We start from the raw sequence: 17,142 nt of genomic DNA on the forward strand, positions 1-17,142 counted from the left end.
GCGGCGCGGATCCGCGGTGATCCCAATCGCCGACAAGCAATTGCCGAAGCCAAGTGCAGGCACAAGACTCGTCCACCACCAGAGCATGTGCCCTGCGGCCACACGAAGCTCTGGGATCCCGCCCTGGCCACCATTCTCCAGTGCCACCAAGTTCCACGCGCAGAGCTCCCCAATCTCTCTCTCGGTTGGGTGAAGTTCTCTGCAGTCGACAGTGGTGCGAGAAGAAGATGGCTTTGGTGCTTAGGCGCGATGGATGCTTAGGGCCGGTGCTAGAAACGTGAGGTGGACGGCGAAGGAGGCGGCAAGGTTTGGCGGCTACTATTTGAGGAGAGTTACCTCCGGCTAGATCGGCCGCGCAGGACTCGGTCGTTGGAGCACCCGCACGCCACGGCGCCCGTGAAAAGCTAGGCAGCGAGTTGGTCGCGAGAATTGAATTCCAGGGTGGTCGTGGGTGTCGCGCGAGAATCGCCCAACGGTGTCCGATTCTTCCGCCGTCCAGAGCGCTTCGGCGCGACCCATGCGAGGGAAGAGGAACAGGGGCGAGTGGCCGACGCTGAGGGCCCACCTGTCATTGGCGCGCGTGAACGGGCCGCTGGTTGAGCAGGCAGACGCGGTGGGGAAGATGGGCCGAGCAAGCGAGATTTGAGCCCAGATACTGGTATATCCTTTATTTTTCTTTTTATTTTTTTCTTTCTCTTTCCTTTTAGATTTTCAAATTCAAATTTGAATTCGATTGTAACTGTGAATTATACTCATTTTAAATGTACAAATTGAACCTAAATATAGGATGTTTTATTATTATATTTTTTTTGTATTTCTTTATTTTTTTAATGGCATTTTTCTCCCTTTCCTTTACACCCAAACTTGCAAACTAGTGTTAAATTCCCAAATTTGAATATTAATATATTTCTTTTTATATTCCTTTTATATTGTCACAAAATGCACACCAAATAAAGTCCAGCATGATGCATAATTTAGTGGCATATATTTTATATTTATTTGTTTTCATGTGATGTTCTCGTGAAATGATAAATATGGACAACACACAAATATACCAAGGAATGTCATTTCTCCTTTTGGATTATCCTGCACAAATTACAAGTTGGGTATTACATATATTATATTTACTTAATATATTGAATCATTGAATACAGTTATACCTCTGCCTTGGCAAAGATTGGTTCCCGAAAGATGCGATTGCAATTACCAGAATGCATGAACAGTAAAGGAATACTGTTCAGTATTTATAGACACAAGACACAGCCTGTGAAGAATTACAATTATGCCCCTCATAAAAGTTTACAACATTGACTCAGACCCTTATGGGCTAAAAGGTCATTCTATCTTTAAGTCGGTTTGTAATACCGAAGCTTCATGAAGAGGAACCTTCGGCCATCCCATACAAACAGCTTCAGCCGAAAGCCGCTTCTTCCTACAAGACCTTCGGCGACGAAGCATAGTCCCAACAAGCTACTTGGGAAAGAGAAGAAGAGCTACGAATAGAATTTCCCCACCTCTTTCCTAGTTCATCTTAATCTCGAGGTCGAGTTTCTTTTTAAGGGGGGTAGGATTTGTAAACCCTAGTATAGAATATTAATGACCTTTGTCATTCAAATTAATCAAGGAGCTCTTTTGATGAGTTGATGTAAGCATGAGACATATTTTATTTCAATTAAATACCAAATAAAAACACATAAACCCATGCATCATGCTGGACTTCTTTTTGTTTATGCATCAAACACAAATTTGTAATTAAGAAAAATCTAGCTTTGAATTCAAATTAGAGCACCAAATAAAATGGGAGAAAAGAGTTAAAGAATGGAGGATAGATAATAATTATAACAATAAATAAGTAATAATTATTTCAAAAAGGATGTAGTATCATTCATAGTAGAATTTTATTTGATACTTGAAAGTATGAAGTTCAAACCAGCAATTTAAATTCATTTGAACCTTTTGAATTTGGAAAAACCAGAATTAAAAAAGAAAAAGGAAAAGAGTGTACGAAGTCGGATTTGCATTTGGGCCCATGACCCTCCCTCGCCAGCCACTTGTCCGCGGGAGTTCGGCCCATCGCGCCAGCCCACGAAGGAATCTCCACGCCGCCTGATGACCTAGTGCCAACCTCCCAGCCCCACGGGTCAGCCGGTGATCCCTGGTGCATTCACTTGTTCATGGGGCCGCGTTGCTAGAAGCTCCCTCCCCCTTGATGGCTGCTGGCGCCCGCGGACTCCATGAGGGTAGTTGTAACCACCTCCTAGCATTCCCTGCTCGCTACCCGGGCCCCCAAACTCTGCGCCTCGTTGCTAGATAAAGGAGGGCCGCCACCCCGCTCCTTCCTCCGTTCGCGACGACTTCAGTGAGCTCGCTGCAATCCACCACTAGCCGATTAAAGGTTTGGTAAGAGAGAGAAGGTGAGCACGGGAAGATAAGAACGAGGTTGGGATCTTCAACGTGGAGACGGGGGCGGGCCACGGTGCGTTCCCGTGCAGCGCTGGTGTCGGCCATGACGTCAATAAGACAGAGGGCCGGTGCCTCACTGTCGGCAAGCAAGGATCACCGTCGCACCGACACCTTTCGTGGGCAGCTCTGCTTGCGCTCCTAACACCAGTAAGGACGCAACCTGGCAACTCATTACCTTCTCCGTTTTGCGCAAGACAATCCGTGCTCCAAACCACGATCTCGGGCGGCTAGTCCGTCACTCGTCGGCTTCGCACCTCCCTGATGCGGGCGATCGCCGTTCGGAGGACGGAGGAGGAAGAAGGGTCTGGGGCCGTCGATTTCGTGAGAAACAGCCATGATTAGATGAAGAGTTGTGCGGGTGGTAGCTGTGGCATCATAGATGAGCAGTGAAGATTTAATCTTGCGTACTCCCCTAGGCGATTTGATTGGGGCCGTAGGGGTTTGAGCGCGATCGCATACCGGTTCATTTTAAGTGCTGTTAGATCTCGGCGCTCGATCTCTAATCGGACGGCCAGAAACTGATGATACCCTTTCAGCCAGCACCATTTGCAAAAGAACCCCTCAGGTTTTAATGAATAAACTCGTCGTCCACTACTTATATAAAGTAATTACATGTGTGCCCTACAAATTTGTAAATGGACCCCTGGACTCCCTGATAATTGTGCGCCAGTCTAGAAACTTAATAGATTAGGAAAAATAATATAGAAAATGCTTTTCTAGTATAAAAATAAATCTACAACTTGGTTAATTCATATAAATTCCATTTTAACTCCTTTTTGATCCATTCCAGTTTTATTAATTTTGTATTAATATTGTTTATCACTTGGGAACTCTGTTTAGTTATGAAACATAGATTAAAATTATCCACTTGATTTATTCTATACTAAACACTTAATAACTTCGGAAACTGATAACTTGATAACCGTAACTCTAAATTTAGTGAATCTCGAGCCTACAATCTCGTTACGATGCGTAGAATATTATTATGCAGTATGTTCTCATGTTTGGTGTGATGTTAGTTTCTCCTATACCATGTCTATTTGTATTGCTTCGAGTAGACGAACAAGTGACCAAGGACCCAGGTGTTCAACCGGTGGAAATTGTTGAGCAGGAGCTCGTTTAAGGCTAGTTGTGCCCTTGATCACTTCTATTTACCCAATGATGTTCTTGTTAATCATTATGATCTGCATAGGTTAATTTTGATGGGATCCAGTAGGCCACCCCAATTTAGCTATCTTTATACCTTGTTTATCACTGAACATTTGGGTAGTACCTGCTATTGCTTTATGTGGTTTTGGGTGTTAAGATGCACATTATTCATGATCATGGTTTTATTATCAATTTGTTATTTACTGTTCACGATAAGATCATTATGTTAATTGGAACATGGAGAACCACCCGGGAAAACAGTGCTACCACAAGGGTGGTTAGGGACGCCCTTGGCTAACTAATTAGGAAAGCTAGTGGATGACTACCTTACCCGAAAGGGGCAAGGGCAGTAGGGGAGTGGTTGGTGTAGGGAGGTTCTCGAGTTGATTTTGCTACGATGGTAGTCAGACGGGGGATTCCTGCATTGCGCTCCCTAGAAACTATAGCGGGTTTTCTGAAGCTAGTGGAACTTTGTAAAGGCCTCGTAGTTATACCCTGCCTCGCTTCCTTGGTAGAGGTGTATGGGATTCATGACCCCTTGACAGATGGGTAACATGACTTGTGGGTAAAGATGCGCAACCTGTGTAGAGTGTAAAATTGGTATATCAGTCGTGCTCACGGTCATGAGTGGCTCGGACCCTCACATGATTAACTTATGGAATTAAATTTAATTGGTCATTTGCATCACATTGTGGGTTTATTATTAATTTTGATCTATTATTACTCTGGTTTGGTATATACTTACATTTATTAACTGCTAATAAAATTTGACCAACTTATTAAAAGCAATGCTCAGCTTTAACCATTATTTGTTGATCAGCCTTACACTTCACATGAACTCCCACCTTTGGTGAGTTCATGCACATTATTCCCCACAACTTGTTGAGCTATGATCTTTTCTGAGCTCACTCTTGCAATATATAACCCCCCACAGGAGAAGAACAGGTAGTCCAGGAGGAGGTGTACAATGAAGTACGAGCTTATCTAGGTGGCGTCTCCGAGTCAACTTTATGGTGCCAAGGAATAATATTTGGTTCGCTTTATTGTTATCATCTATTTTTGTAAGACTTCCGCTATGTAATAATGATATTTGTGACATTTATCTCTATACACTTTGTCATTATATGTGATGTTCTTCTTTGGCGCACATATGAGACGCACCTAGCTTTACCCCTTAAATCCGGGTGTGACACCCACCTTCGGTAAGACGTCTCCCACCTTGCTCGCAATGATCTCCCCTGCACGTAGGAACTTCCAGGTGGGTTATTGGGGCTTTGGTGTGCGATTTGCATGATCTCCGGTGAGGGTCCGCCACGGGAGCTCGTGCCGCCGTTCCCGGTCGGTTAGATTGTGAGAACCCCTGGTGTCGTCCAATCCTCTTCGGATGGCTAAGATTAGAAGTCGTATACCCTTTCGCTCACTTTAAATCTAAACAGTAGATCGTGGCACGTTGCACCCTTGACTCGGACCATTGGATCGAGATCCAACGGTCGGAAATGTGTACCAATTCATTACTCTCGAATATCTAATTTGGTCCGCCCGTTTCTGATCGGATGGTTCAGAATAGAGGATACCCTTTGATTGAGGATGATTTGCAAAAGAGTCCTCAGGATTCTGTTGAATTAACCTGTGCTCCACCCAAAGTCAAAATTTATTACAGTTTAGTCTTGTTTTTCGTAGAATAGCCCCTGCCTTTCTAGGGAATTGTACCCACCGTCCAAAAGAATTAACTAATGTTATCAAATTAATCAGGATTTGATTTTTTAGTATAGAAATAAATTCAAAACTTAGATAATGCATAACTAATTCCTTTTAACTCCAATTTTAATGGTTCTTGAACCTACAGATTCATTGAACGTGTAGAATTTCATTTTGCACTTCTCCTCCTATTTGGTGTAATGTTAATTTTGTCCCTATATTGTTTGTTTGTATTACTGTGAATAGACGAGCAAGCGACCGAGGAACCCGAAGCGCCGCAAGTTGAAGATTCTGATCAGAAACTCACTGAAGGCAAGTTGTGCCCTTGATCACTCTTCTTTACCCAATAATGTTTCTGTTAATCACTATGACATGCTTAGGCTAATTTTGATGGGACCCAATAGGTCACCCTAGTTTGGTTTACTTACACCTTGCCCACCACTGAACTTTTGGGTAGTATCTGCTATTTCTCTGTGGGGTTTTAGGTGTTGAGATACAACTTATTCACGATCATGCTATTTACTGTTATTGAATTATTTACTGTTCATGATAAGACTATTGTGATAATTGGAACATGGAGCTTAACTTGAGATAATCATGCTACCACATGGGTGGAATGGGATGTCCTTGGCTAAATAACTAGGAAAGCTAGTGGAGGACTACCTTATCTGAAAGGAGCAAGGGCGATAGAGGAGTTGCTGGTGTAGGGAGGACCTCGGGTCGATCATGCTGCAATGGCTTTTTGGACGAGGGATCCCTATTCCGCTTGTCTCACGAAATCGTAGCGAGTTTTCTGAAGCTAGTGGAACTTTGTAAAGGCCTCTTAGTGGAGCCGTGCCTCGTCTCCTTGGTTGAGAGGAATGGGAAGTCGAGATCCCTTGGCGAATGGGCAACACAACTTGTGGGTAAAGGGTAGTGGCGGAGCTCTATAAAATTTACGCCCCGGGTCACTCTATAAAATTTAAAGGCTACTTTAAACAGCCCCTAATATATTGTATGGCTAAATATACCGCTAAAACAAAATATACCACAAACATAGACTAAGATAGTATTTGTTTCAATTCAGCATCTAAAAATACAATAAACTTGATAACGAAATATAAAAGTTCCTAATTAGAGACGATTTGGTCCTTCCCCACCTCTAATAACTTCATCAACATTAGCACGTGAATTTGAACCTACACATTGCAAGTTAAATATTTGTATAAAATGAGAGAAACAACATGACAATATAACTAATGAATGAAAAATGTATAAGTGAGCACAAAAATATACCACTTGAACTTTGAGGAGGTAGCTTTTTCATACGACTCTTCAATTCTTGAAAATGATATAAAATATCATCACTTTGAATTCTTGCAAAGATATCTCTTTCTATATAGAATACCATTCTATGATTTAACCAATCATTTCCCATCTTATTTCACAATTTCGTCTTGATGATTTTCATAGCTGAGAAGGCTCTAGAGTAGCATACCATTCTATGATTTAACCAATCACTTTGAATTTGTTGTTCACTAGTAAAAAATGGAGAAATTGAGACGCGAAAACATACCGTTGGACCTGTGGCACCGCACGTCCGCACGCAGACGCAACAGTGCAGCACGACATGACAGCAGTGGCAGCACGCCAGCACTGCACGGCTGCTGCCTGCTGGCCTGCTCTGCCGCCTAGGCGCCTACGGGCTACGGTCGTACGGCCGGCTGCGCGCCCTACTCCTAGCCTGCTTTGCCTCCTGCCTGCTGCTTAGCTGCTACTGGACTGTTGTTGGCCTGCTGCTCGGCGCGGCGCTCGCAGTCGCTCGCGTGCTGCTCAGTGTTGCCCTGGCGGCTGGCGCTTGTACATGGACGGACGTAGAAAATCTATTAGGGGTTTTTTGGGCCAAAATTTCTATTATATATATTATATATAAAAAAATTTGGGCTGCGACCCGGGCCACGACCTAGGTGGCCCAGGCCCAATATCCGCCCTGGTAAAGGGCACAACCTCTGCAGAGTGTAAAACTAGTATATCAGTCGTGCTCACGGTCAAGAGCGACTTAGGACTCTCGCATGATTAACTTATGGAATTAAATTAATTTGTCATACAGATTGCATTGTGGGTTTTATTATATTTAATGGTCTCTTATTTTATTGAGCTAATATACACTAGTACTTAGTAATTGCTAATAAAATTTGACCAACTTATTAAAAGCAATACTCTGGCTTATCCATTATTTGTTGATTAGACTTACACTATGCATGAGCCCCCACCGTAAGTGAGCTCATGCACATTCCACACTTGTTCAGTGATGAACATCTGTGTGCTCACTCTTGCAATAAAACTCCCCCCATAGGTGAAGAGGAGGTGCCCCCTAGAGGAGGACTATTACGACAAGTTCGACGAGGTCTAGGTGTCGTCTCCCAGTCAGCTTGATGGCACCAAAGGATAATAATGATATTAGTTCATTCTATTTATTATCAGTTTTTATTTAAGACATTTCGTTATGTAATAAAGGTTGTGACATTCATCTCTATACACTGAGTCATTATATATGTTGATCTTGTTTGGCGCACGTATTAGACACACTTGGGTTTACCCCTTAAATCCGGGTGTGATAGAAGTGGTATCAGAGCCGACCCTCACGGTTTCACAGACGTGTGTGGGCTAGGGGGTTCGGGTATATGACGCTTGGTGCATGTGGGCTCAAAGTGGTCACATGACATGGCATATGACGACACTAGACACACAGACATGGCCAAGAGAAGAGGTTCCTGGCTTGGGGTTGACCGATGAGGACGTCGATCTTCTAAGGGGGGTGGATTGTGATATCATGGCCACGATGGATGGTGATATCCAAGCCCATGGCTTAATAGAATTAATAAAGTACTCATACTAACAAGGTGCATCTTTTTCGGAAGCCTATCTCGAAAGAACCTCCAAGTTAAGCGTGCTTGGCTTGGAGCAATTTGGGATGGGTCACCATCTGAGAAGTTTTCTTGAGTGCGTATGAGTGCGCACAAAAGACTCGTGTTGGTCTGTGGGGACGATATATGATCCTAGAGAGCTGCCAGGAGTAAGTACGCCAGTCCAGGATTGGGCGGGGTGTTACATGATTCTATTAAGAACTTGAGTGTTTGAGCACTTGGAGATGTGTATAACCTACCTTGGTATGTTGTTTCGGCTCCCAGACCTTCAAATGGTCGATTGGGTGAAGTATATATAGGCCCCAAATTGAATATAGCAGTTGGAAAGAAGTTCCACAGCTTTTTGCGTCGCACCGGACAGGTGCACCGGACTGTCCGGTGGTGCACCAGACTTACCACATGTACTAGCCATTAGAGGTAGTCGTTGGAGCTTCTAAAGATGGCACACTGGACATGGCGCACTAGACAATCCAGTGCGCTTCGGACAACCCACGCAGAACAAGATTGCTTGTTGTATTTTGGCCATAACTTTAGCTCCGAACTCTGATTTCGATGATCTTGTACTTTTTGAAAAGCTTATAAAATCCTATATATCCCAGAGTTGAAGTCCTATAATTTTGAGTAATTTGGCACACTAGACAGTTTGGTGCAAATAGCTCTTGTGCTGCTGCAGTTTTTTCAGCACTTCCAACTTTGTATTGTGGGCATAACTGTTAGCTTCAAACTCCGATTTTCATGATCTTGGACTTCTTGGTAAGCTTATAAAATTCGCTACATCTCAGAGTTGAAGCCATGTCAGTTTTAGTATATTTGATATTATTAAATACTTCCAATTTAGTCACCTCTTCCTCTCAACTTTGTCAACTTCACTTTTGTTTTGTGGCTTTGCATCCCACTTCTACTTCTTGATGTGTTGGACTCTTAGCATGTATAAAGTGTATCCAACACAACTTTGTAATGTCTTCTAAGGGTCTTATAATGTCTTCTTTGAGGTGTTGCTTCCTTAGTGCCCTAGTCCAAATCACTTTGCATACTATAAACTACAAGCACAAACACTAGCAAACACATTAGTCCACAGGTTATGTTTATCATCAAACACCAAAATCATTTAGTCAAATGGGTCGGGGACCATTTTCCTTACATATAGAAAATCAGGAGCTTTCAGTAGCAAACCACGAAAGGCTAGAAATCAAAGAACATAGCCACTTGATTTACCAGCTCTTGAGTCATTAAGGATCACTAGAATCGTTCGCAGACGCTAGACATTGGTGTTGGTAGCATCAGCGATGGACCGGGCTACGGCGAGGTCCCTTTGGAGGTCCTCCATTAACGGCCCCGAATGGACTGAGGGATTAATTGACCAGAGTGAAGGATCAAGCTCTCCTCGTACCTAGAAGAAGAAATTCTTACCCTAAGGACCTAAAAGGTTCAAAGTATTGAGGAAAATAGGCAAAACTATTAGAACGAACCAAAGGAAAAATGCATGTATTGTCGCCCATGAGGACGATTTCTAGAAGGTTCCCCAACTAAGAGAAGCTCGTCCCCCGATAATCTACCTTGATCTATGGCTGAGAATAGAAGATAAGGGAGAGCAGAAGTCACAAGTGCAACACCCTAAGTGTTACTCAGGGTTTCTACTCAGCACTCACACCATTGACCTATCATCACATATGGTTTAGTTTGAGAAAAAGACACCAAACTTGAGAACCAAGGTTCTAAGTGAGTGTTAATCATATTAGAATACATACCTTAGCCATTTCATGCACATAAAAAGGGGAGAAGTGCTTGAACCCTATGTCCACCCACTTTAAATAAATAGAGCACCAAAAGAGGATAAGTAAGAAGGCAATGTAAATAGCATTATCATGACTTGGGCTATTTATAAAAGTTGTAGCTCACCAAAATACCTAGAATAAATAGTAAGAAAGATACCCGAAAAAGGTTCTACAAAAATCCCAAAAAGGTTACTCAAGTGGAGAGCTCAAAAGAAAGATCAGGTTTTCTCTAAGTTCATTTTTCAGCCCCTTGCAAAGATCAACCGTGTTCACCTAGTTCCAAAACCCAAAACTACATGGCTCAATGGACAAAGTGGCACCAAAATACTCTAGGCACACCCTCGTAAAGTTTGAAATCAAACCAAAATTGTTTGACACCTTTCGGTAGTGGTTTTGTCTTGGGGCGACATGGCTGATAGAGCCAACTTGACACCCCAAGATCTTTTGACCCTGACCATATCCACACTTGGAAATTGCACGGAAGAGATAGAGTTTGGCACAGTGAAGAGACCACACATAGGATCTTTGCCATGTTATGCATGCTAGGGCTGCCAAACGGGCGTTTGAACATGGGAAGAAGCAAGACACCACGTGCTCGACCTCGGCTAGCACTCGGGAACGTGCCCAGTCCACGCCCGCGCGGTCCTAGAGTGTCGATTGGCATGACCGCATGCCCAACCTCGCAGCCATGACCATGCCCACGCCTATAAGAAAACCCAGCCGCTCGGCCTCGCTCTCCCGCACGCCCTTCACCCTCACCATGGCCCCAACGTCGACGATCGCCTTGGAACCGAGCCAAACGCCGCCCATAAGATCACCCAAGCATTGGCCACCGTGGTTCGACCAATCCAGCCCCTCTCCACTCAATCGAGCTTCACCATTGGCTTCCCCAAAGGCCAGTGAAGCTTCCCAAGCCCTTAGACCATACACTACCTTGCCGGAGAAGCCAGATCACCCTCGCCAGACTTCACCTACCCGCCAGTGCACGTGGTCCAGGTAAACCAGCAATCCGTCTTTGATTCCTTGCACACACACCCCCTATCACCCAGTGAAGCTCCTTGTGTGGTTTGATTGACCTCTACCATCGTAGTTTGGCCATAGAAAGCACCACCGACGAGCACTGCCACCTGAATTAGTGGCCAAGACAAATCCGGTGTCACACCCGGGTTTTAGGGGTCCAAAGCCCGGGCGCGAACATAATCACCAGGTGTGCTGTGACCAAGTCTCACACATATGATGAATCATGGCACATGATCGAATGTCACATCTTTACTACATAACAGGAGTTCTATACAAAATAAATAATTACATTATAAGGAGACAACGGTCCAGCAACCCAAAGTTGACTGGGAGACGACGTCCTAGACCACTCACGAACTCATCACAACATCCTCCATGCGCCTCATCCTATGGTACCTGTTCTTGACCTGTGGGGGGTGTGAGGCAGCAAGAGTGAGCTCACATACGTTCATCGCTCAACAAGTTGTGGGGAATAATGTGCATGAACTCGCCAAAGGTGGGAGCTCACGTGAAGTGTAAGGCTTACCAAAGAGGATGGTTAGAGCTGAGCATTGCTTTTAAAGTTGGTCAAAATTTTATTAGCAATTACTAAGTATAAGTAAATACCAAACCCAATTAAGTAGTAGAACAAAAATAACTGTAACACCCCAGGTGTTACCTTGGCTAGAGCCCACCTTGGCACTAGAAGCTGTGATCACAAGGGGTAAAGGCTTAGGGCAACACATAAGAACTTGGAGATCAAGTGCTAATAAAGTTGCCAATGACATAAGAAGCATTACTCTAATCCTTGCTCACTTACTACCTTGGATAAGAGGGGAGAAGAACCCTAGACCTCTCTTAAAACCTATCTCCCAAAACCCTAGGTAAGAGGGGAGAGAGAGTGAACAAGTGTGCAAAGCATGCGTAATTTTTACCCAAACCCTAACTAACCTTGTAACCATCAATTAGAGGAGGGAAATATTGCAAAAAGACCCCTGGAGAAACCCCATTTCAAATCTCCAAGTGGAGAGAGAGCTAGAGCTCTCTATTTCCCTCTAAGTCAAATTCTAACCCTAATACAAAGACCAGCCGTGTTCACCTTAAAGATGGCGCCAAAACCACTTAGGTTCTATACCAAAAATGTGGTATACCACCTAAGGCACCCCCTGGAAAAAGTGGAGACCGAGACTTGGACGTTTGACAGGATTTGGCATCAGTTTTGTCGCGGTGTGGGCAGTGAGACAAGCCAGATTTGGCGCCCGTCTATCTCCTGATCTAGGGCGTATCCTCCATTGGAACTCACACATGTGAGATAGCCCTAGGTGCCAGGAAGAGGTCTGCGCCCGATTCATGGCAAGATTTGCACGTTTGCGATCTCTGGAGACGTTTGAACAATGGAAGAAACACACCTCCACGTGTTCGACGCCTTCTGCCCGCGCCAGAGCACGCTCGCGCGCGCCCCCGCATGCCCAGCGCCGCGCCCGAGCCAAGCCAGCGCCATGGCCCGCGCCCGCGCCTATAAAACCCTCCCAGACTTAGATTGTACCCTTCCGCGCACCCTCAAACCTCACCGGAGTCCAGCTCGCCGCTGTTTGCCCATGCGCAGCGAGTCCGCGGCCGCCCAATCCCTCTGTCACCGTAGACCGGCCAGTAGAGCCATTCCCAACTCCGTCCAGCCCTCGGAGAAGACTGTGCACACCTCTGTGAAGCTCCCCGAGCGAGGAATCGGAGTTTGCTTCGCCGGAGAGGCCAGTCCGCGCTCGCCGGAGCTCTCAACCCCGCCGGAGTACGTGGACCGGGTAAACCACTCAACCATCCTTCGATTCCTTGTGCACACGGTCGCTACGTTACCCCGTGAAGCTCACCATGCTCTCGGATTGAACCAGTTCGCCGTGGTTTGGCCGGTACACTCGCCGCCGACGAGAACACCCGCCTGCGCGCGTGGACCGGGCGATTCCGGCCATCTCCGACGTCAAGCCGTACCTCGACGTGACCGCCAGAGTCTCCCCGAGCCAACCCCACCCTTCGCCGGACCTCCCTCGCCGCCGGTAAGCCGCGCCACCCTTTTCTTTCCCGCGGTTACTGTTTGCATAAGGGGAAGGACTGCGGGTGAGAGGGAGAGAAGGTCAGGGGGTTTTGTGAAATGTCAGAGACACAGGGGAATAGTGGCGCGAGGGTAAATTTGCGAAGGTTGATTTAGTTTAAACCCAGGGACATCGGTGTAAACTGTTTTTCCAGAAAACCTTTATTAAATCTGTTTTTAAATTAGACAGAAACTTTGAAAATTCATAACTTCTGTTTAATTCATCCAAATTTGGTCAAACCAATTTTGTCAGACTCTAAATAATGTAACCTACTTAAGAAAAATATAAAACTTCCTATGTACTATAGAAAACTTTAAAGCCCTGATTTAATTATAGTTTTGACCAAAAGCTTAATAATAGGGCAAAAATTAGTTGCACTAATTGACTGAGGTTAGAAAAATTTTGAGAAGTTTGTATCTACCTACTAAACCAAATAAAAATGTTAAACCTCTCTGTCCACTCCATTAAGCTAGTTTTTACCCCTTATTTCATAATATGCTTAAGGGTAAGAAAAATAGAAAATGTAATTTACACAAAGAACCAGAGAGTACCTCTATTTTTATTAGGATACTTATTTAATGTAGTTCACTGGAAAAATATATCATGCCCTGTTTTAGTATAAAATAAATAGGATCCCTTTTGTTTTAATAAAACAAGTGAAACTTAGAAAAACTCTACAAAAATCACCCCAAAATAAAAACACCCCCACCCTTGGGATAACTAATGTTTTATTAAGGAGAATTTAGGAAAAATATGAAATCTGCTGTTTGACATTTTTCAAATAATAATGTAGTAGAAAGTGCCTTTTTGACCTTAAACTTAAGAAAATCATAACTAAACAAACCACCCCTTAGTTTTCTGTGATTTTTAGCACAGATACCTATTATTACTATGGGATGCCAGCAAAAATAACCTTTAGGACAGAACCTACCCCTAACTAAGAGATGTAGTGTAAAGTGGCCCATTTTGCATAACTCTTGTCATTTTTGTTTAAAGCCTAGCTTTTGTACTTTAAGCCTCAAATTCTTAAAACAAGCTAGAATAGCAAGTGACAACCCACTGTAATTTTTACAGAATTTTTGGAAATTATTAAAACACTGTCGTAGTTCAAACCTACACCAGAAACCCTAAATGGAAATTAAAGAAAGGAAAATGAATAATGGAAATTAATGTCGTCCTAAAACCTTTATAAAATTGTCCACTGAAATCTATAAAGACAATACCAATCCACTATGTTATCCTAAAAGAAAACCTAAGCTTAAAAGGTAATAAGTCTATGTATATATATACCACTAGAAGCCCCACATAACCAGGAAACCCTAAGTTAATTCTTGACTTAGTTTCTTTAGCTTAATGTTCTTAAATCTTGCATAATCATGACATACATGTTCATTGCATTTCGATAGACTGTAATCTTGCTGACGGAGAGTACATCCTCGTGCCGGAGCAAGGAGCTGCTCAGGAGGTAGCCCCAGATCCAGCACCCGAGCCTGCACCAGAGGACCTGCCTGCCACTGCTTTGGAAGGCAAGCCCCGGTTTTATGCATAACCTGTTATTTATGCTATTTTACTTCACTAAATGATTGTAGGATTGATTGTGCACTTAGGTGTAGGAATTGTTTGGAACCCTAGTTGCATGATCTCAGGAATCCTATTGAGATGAATACTAGTATGCTAGGTCGAGTAGCTGCTTTATTAAGTAGGATCTCGGTAGAAGACGAGTGATTTTTCTAGCACTCGCGCGAGGTCAGGACATTGAGTGTACCCACTTTCATATCGTACTGATGTTGGTTGTGGGCAACAATCCATGGGGATTGGTTGTCTACGGGATAAAAATTTGAATAAGGATTAAGGTGTGGTACCGTGAGTCAAGCGTTTGAACGTACTAAACACATACCGAGAAATATGGTAAATCGGTAAGCCTAGTACCTGAGTGAACCTGCCCGCAGACTTTACCCCTCACGCGACCTGAGACGTGGTCTCCCATTCCGGTTATGGTGGGTACAAGTGCGGTCACTGCACGACGGCCAGTCGGGGTCAGTGGGGCATTGTACGCCAAGGCGGTGAGCCCTGATCTGTTGCCAGGGAATCGATGGGGACGGTTGATGTGTGTGGGGACGGAGTGCCCCTACATGTCGTGTGTTTAGGTTTACCTTGCAAGGATAAAAACTCGATTCGAATCGTCTGCTTCTCGCAGCTAATGAGACTGCTTGATCCATGCTGCTACATTGAGTAACAAGTGGAAATATGATGAGTTGATATAAGATGTGATTGCTAATAATGTTTGTTACCATGTATGAATAGATAGTTCACTTTTAGCCTTAAGAGAGTCACACTTAATTTTGACCAAGTTAAAATCTTGATTTAGAAACTCAGCTAGTGCTTTTGGCAACCAAACCCCACAGCCAAACAGCTGCATGTCTAGAGGTAGAGGAGTAGACTCCTCACACCGGGTAAGTCTAGCTGAGTATTAGTATACTCAGCCTTGCTTGTGGCATAATTTTTACAGGTTCTCTGGAGGAAATGGTTGCTGGAATAACTTGGCCGTCCACCTTGCCACCGGGTTGGACTGTCGAGTGGGACCCTGCCTCGGCTGAGGAGGAGCATGAGGAGTGATGGGACAGGCTTCCCCATCTCTCCATTTATTTACCGTTAGTTCATTTCCGCTGCACTTCGAACAATGATGGTTACTTTTGCAAAAACTCCGATGATGATGATGGTGATGTAATAATTTAATACTCTGGCATGTATGGTTTTATGCTTTATTGTATTTGCTCTGTGACTCACCTTCGAGTGAGATTGTGGTACTTGATCCTGTCAGTGGCCGTGTCGGACTAGATCCGAGGGATTGACGGGTTATTCCCATTTAAGTGTGGTCTAGCCTCTAAGGCGGGGCTTAGGCACTTAAGTTGGAATAATTCGGGCAGTTCCGCCACAATAACAACATCACCTGCGATGCAATGCATATGACAAATTGAATTTAGTTCCATAAGTTAATCATGTGAGGGTCCGAGCTGCTCATGACCGTGAGCACGGCTAGTATACCAGTTTTACACTCTGCAGAGGTTGCGCATCTTTACCCACAAGTCATGTTACCCATCTGCCAAGGGATCGCGACTTCCCATACACCTCTACCGAGGAGGCGAGGCAGGGTAACACTACGAGGCCTTTACAAAGTTCCACTAGCTTCAGAAAACCCGCTACAGTTTATAGGAAGCTCCAATGCAGAGATCCCTTGCCTGACCGCCATCGCAGCAAAATCAACCAAGGACCTCCCTACACTGACCACTCCCCTACTGCCCTTGCCCCTTTCGGGTAAGGTAGTCCTCCACTAGCTTTCCTAATTAATCAGCCAAGGGCGTCCATAAACCCTTGTGGTAGCACTGTTTTCTCGGGTGGTCGCTCCATGTTCCAATGAACATAATGATCTTATCATGAGCAGTAAATAACAACGGATAACAAAAGTATAATCATGAATAATGTGTATCTCAATGCCCAACTCCACATCAAGCACTAGCAAGTACTACCCAGAAGTTTAGTGGTAAACAAGGCATAAAGATAGTCAAACTAGGGTGACCTATTGGGTCCCATCAAAATTAATCTATGCAGATCATTATGATTAATCAGAACATGAATGGGTAAAAAGAAGTGATCAAGGGCACAACTTGCCTGGGACTTGAGATTCCAGGTACCAACTACCTCTTCAGATGACACGTGTCCTCACGCTAGTCGTAGCATTACAAACAAACAGTGTATAGGCAAAATTAACATTACACCAAACATAAGGATAAACTGTATAATTATGATCTACACGTTGCTACAAGATCGTAGAAACAAGAACCACTAAATTCGGAGCTACGGATATTGAGTTATGAATTTCCGAAATTATTTAGTGCTTAGAATAGATTAATCCAAATGAACAATTTTAATTCAAGTTTCATGGCTAAACAGTGTTATTGGTTGATAGACAATATTAATAAAAATTATTGCCACTAGAATGGATCAATTTGGAGTTAGAATGAATTAAATATGAATTTTCTAAGTTCTCAAGTATTTTTTGTATTGTTA

At 43.9% G+C, this 17,142-nt stretch overlaps 1 long non-coding RNA gene across 1 annotated transcript; it reads left to right on the plus strand.

The window, feature by feature from the left end:
- Window positions 1-2,147: 2,147 nt before the first annotated feature.
- Window positions 2,148-4,742, plus strand: LOC103650213 (uncharacterized). The gene is made up of 2 exons (XR_002268371.3): window positions 2,148-2,610; window positions 4,547-4,742. It is a non-coding gene; the product is annotated as an uncharacterized lncRNA (long non-coding RNA).
- The last annotated feature ends 12,400 nt before the right edge of the window (window positions 4,743-17,142 follow it).

This window comes from Zea mays, chromosome 3 (assembly GCF_902167145.1).
Source record: "Zea mays cultivar B73 chromosome 3, Zm-B73-REFERENCE-NAM-5.0, whole genome shotgun sequence".
NCBI classification, from domain to species: Eukaryota; Viridiplantae; Streptophyta; class Magnoliopsida; order Poales; family Poaceae; genus Zea; species Zea mays.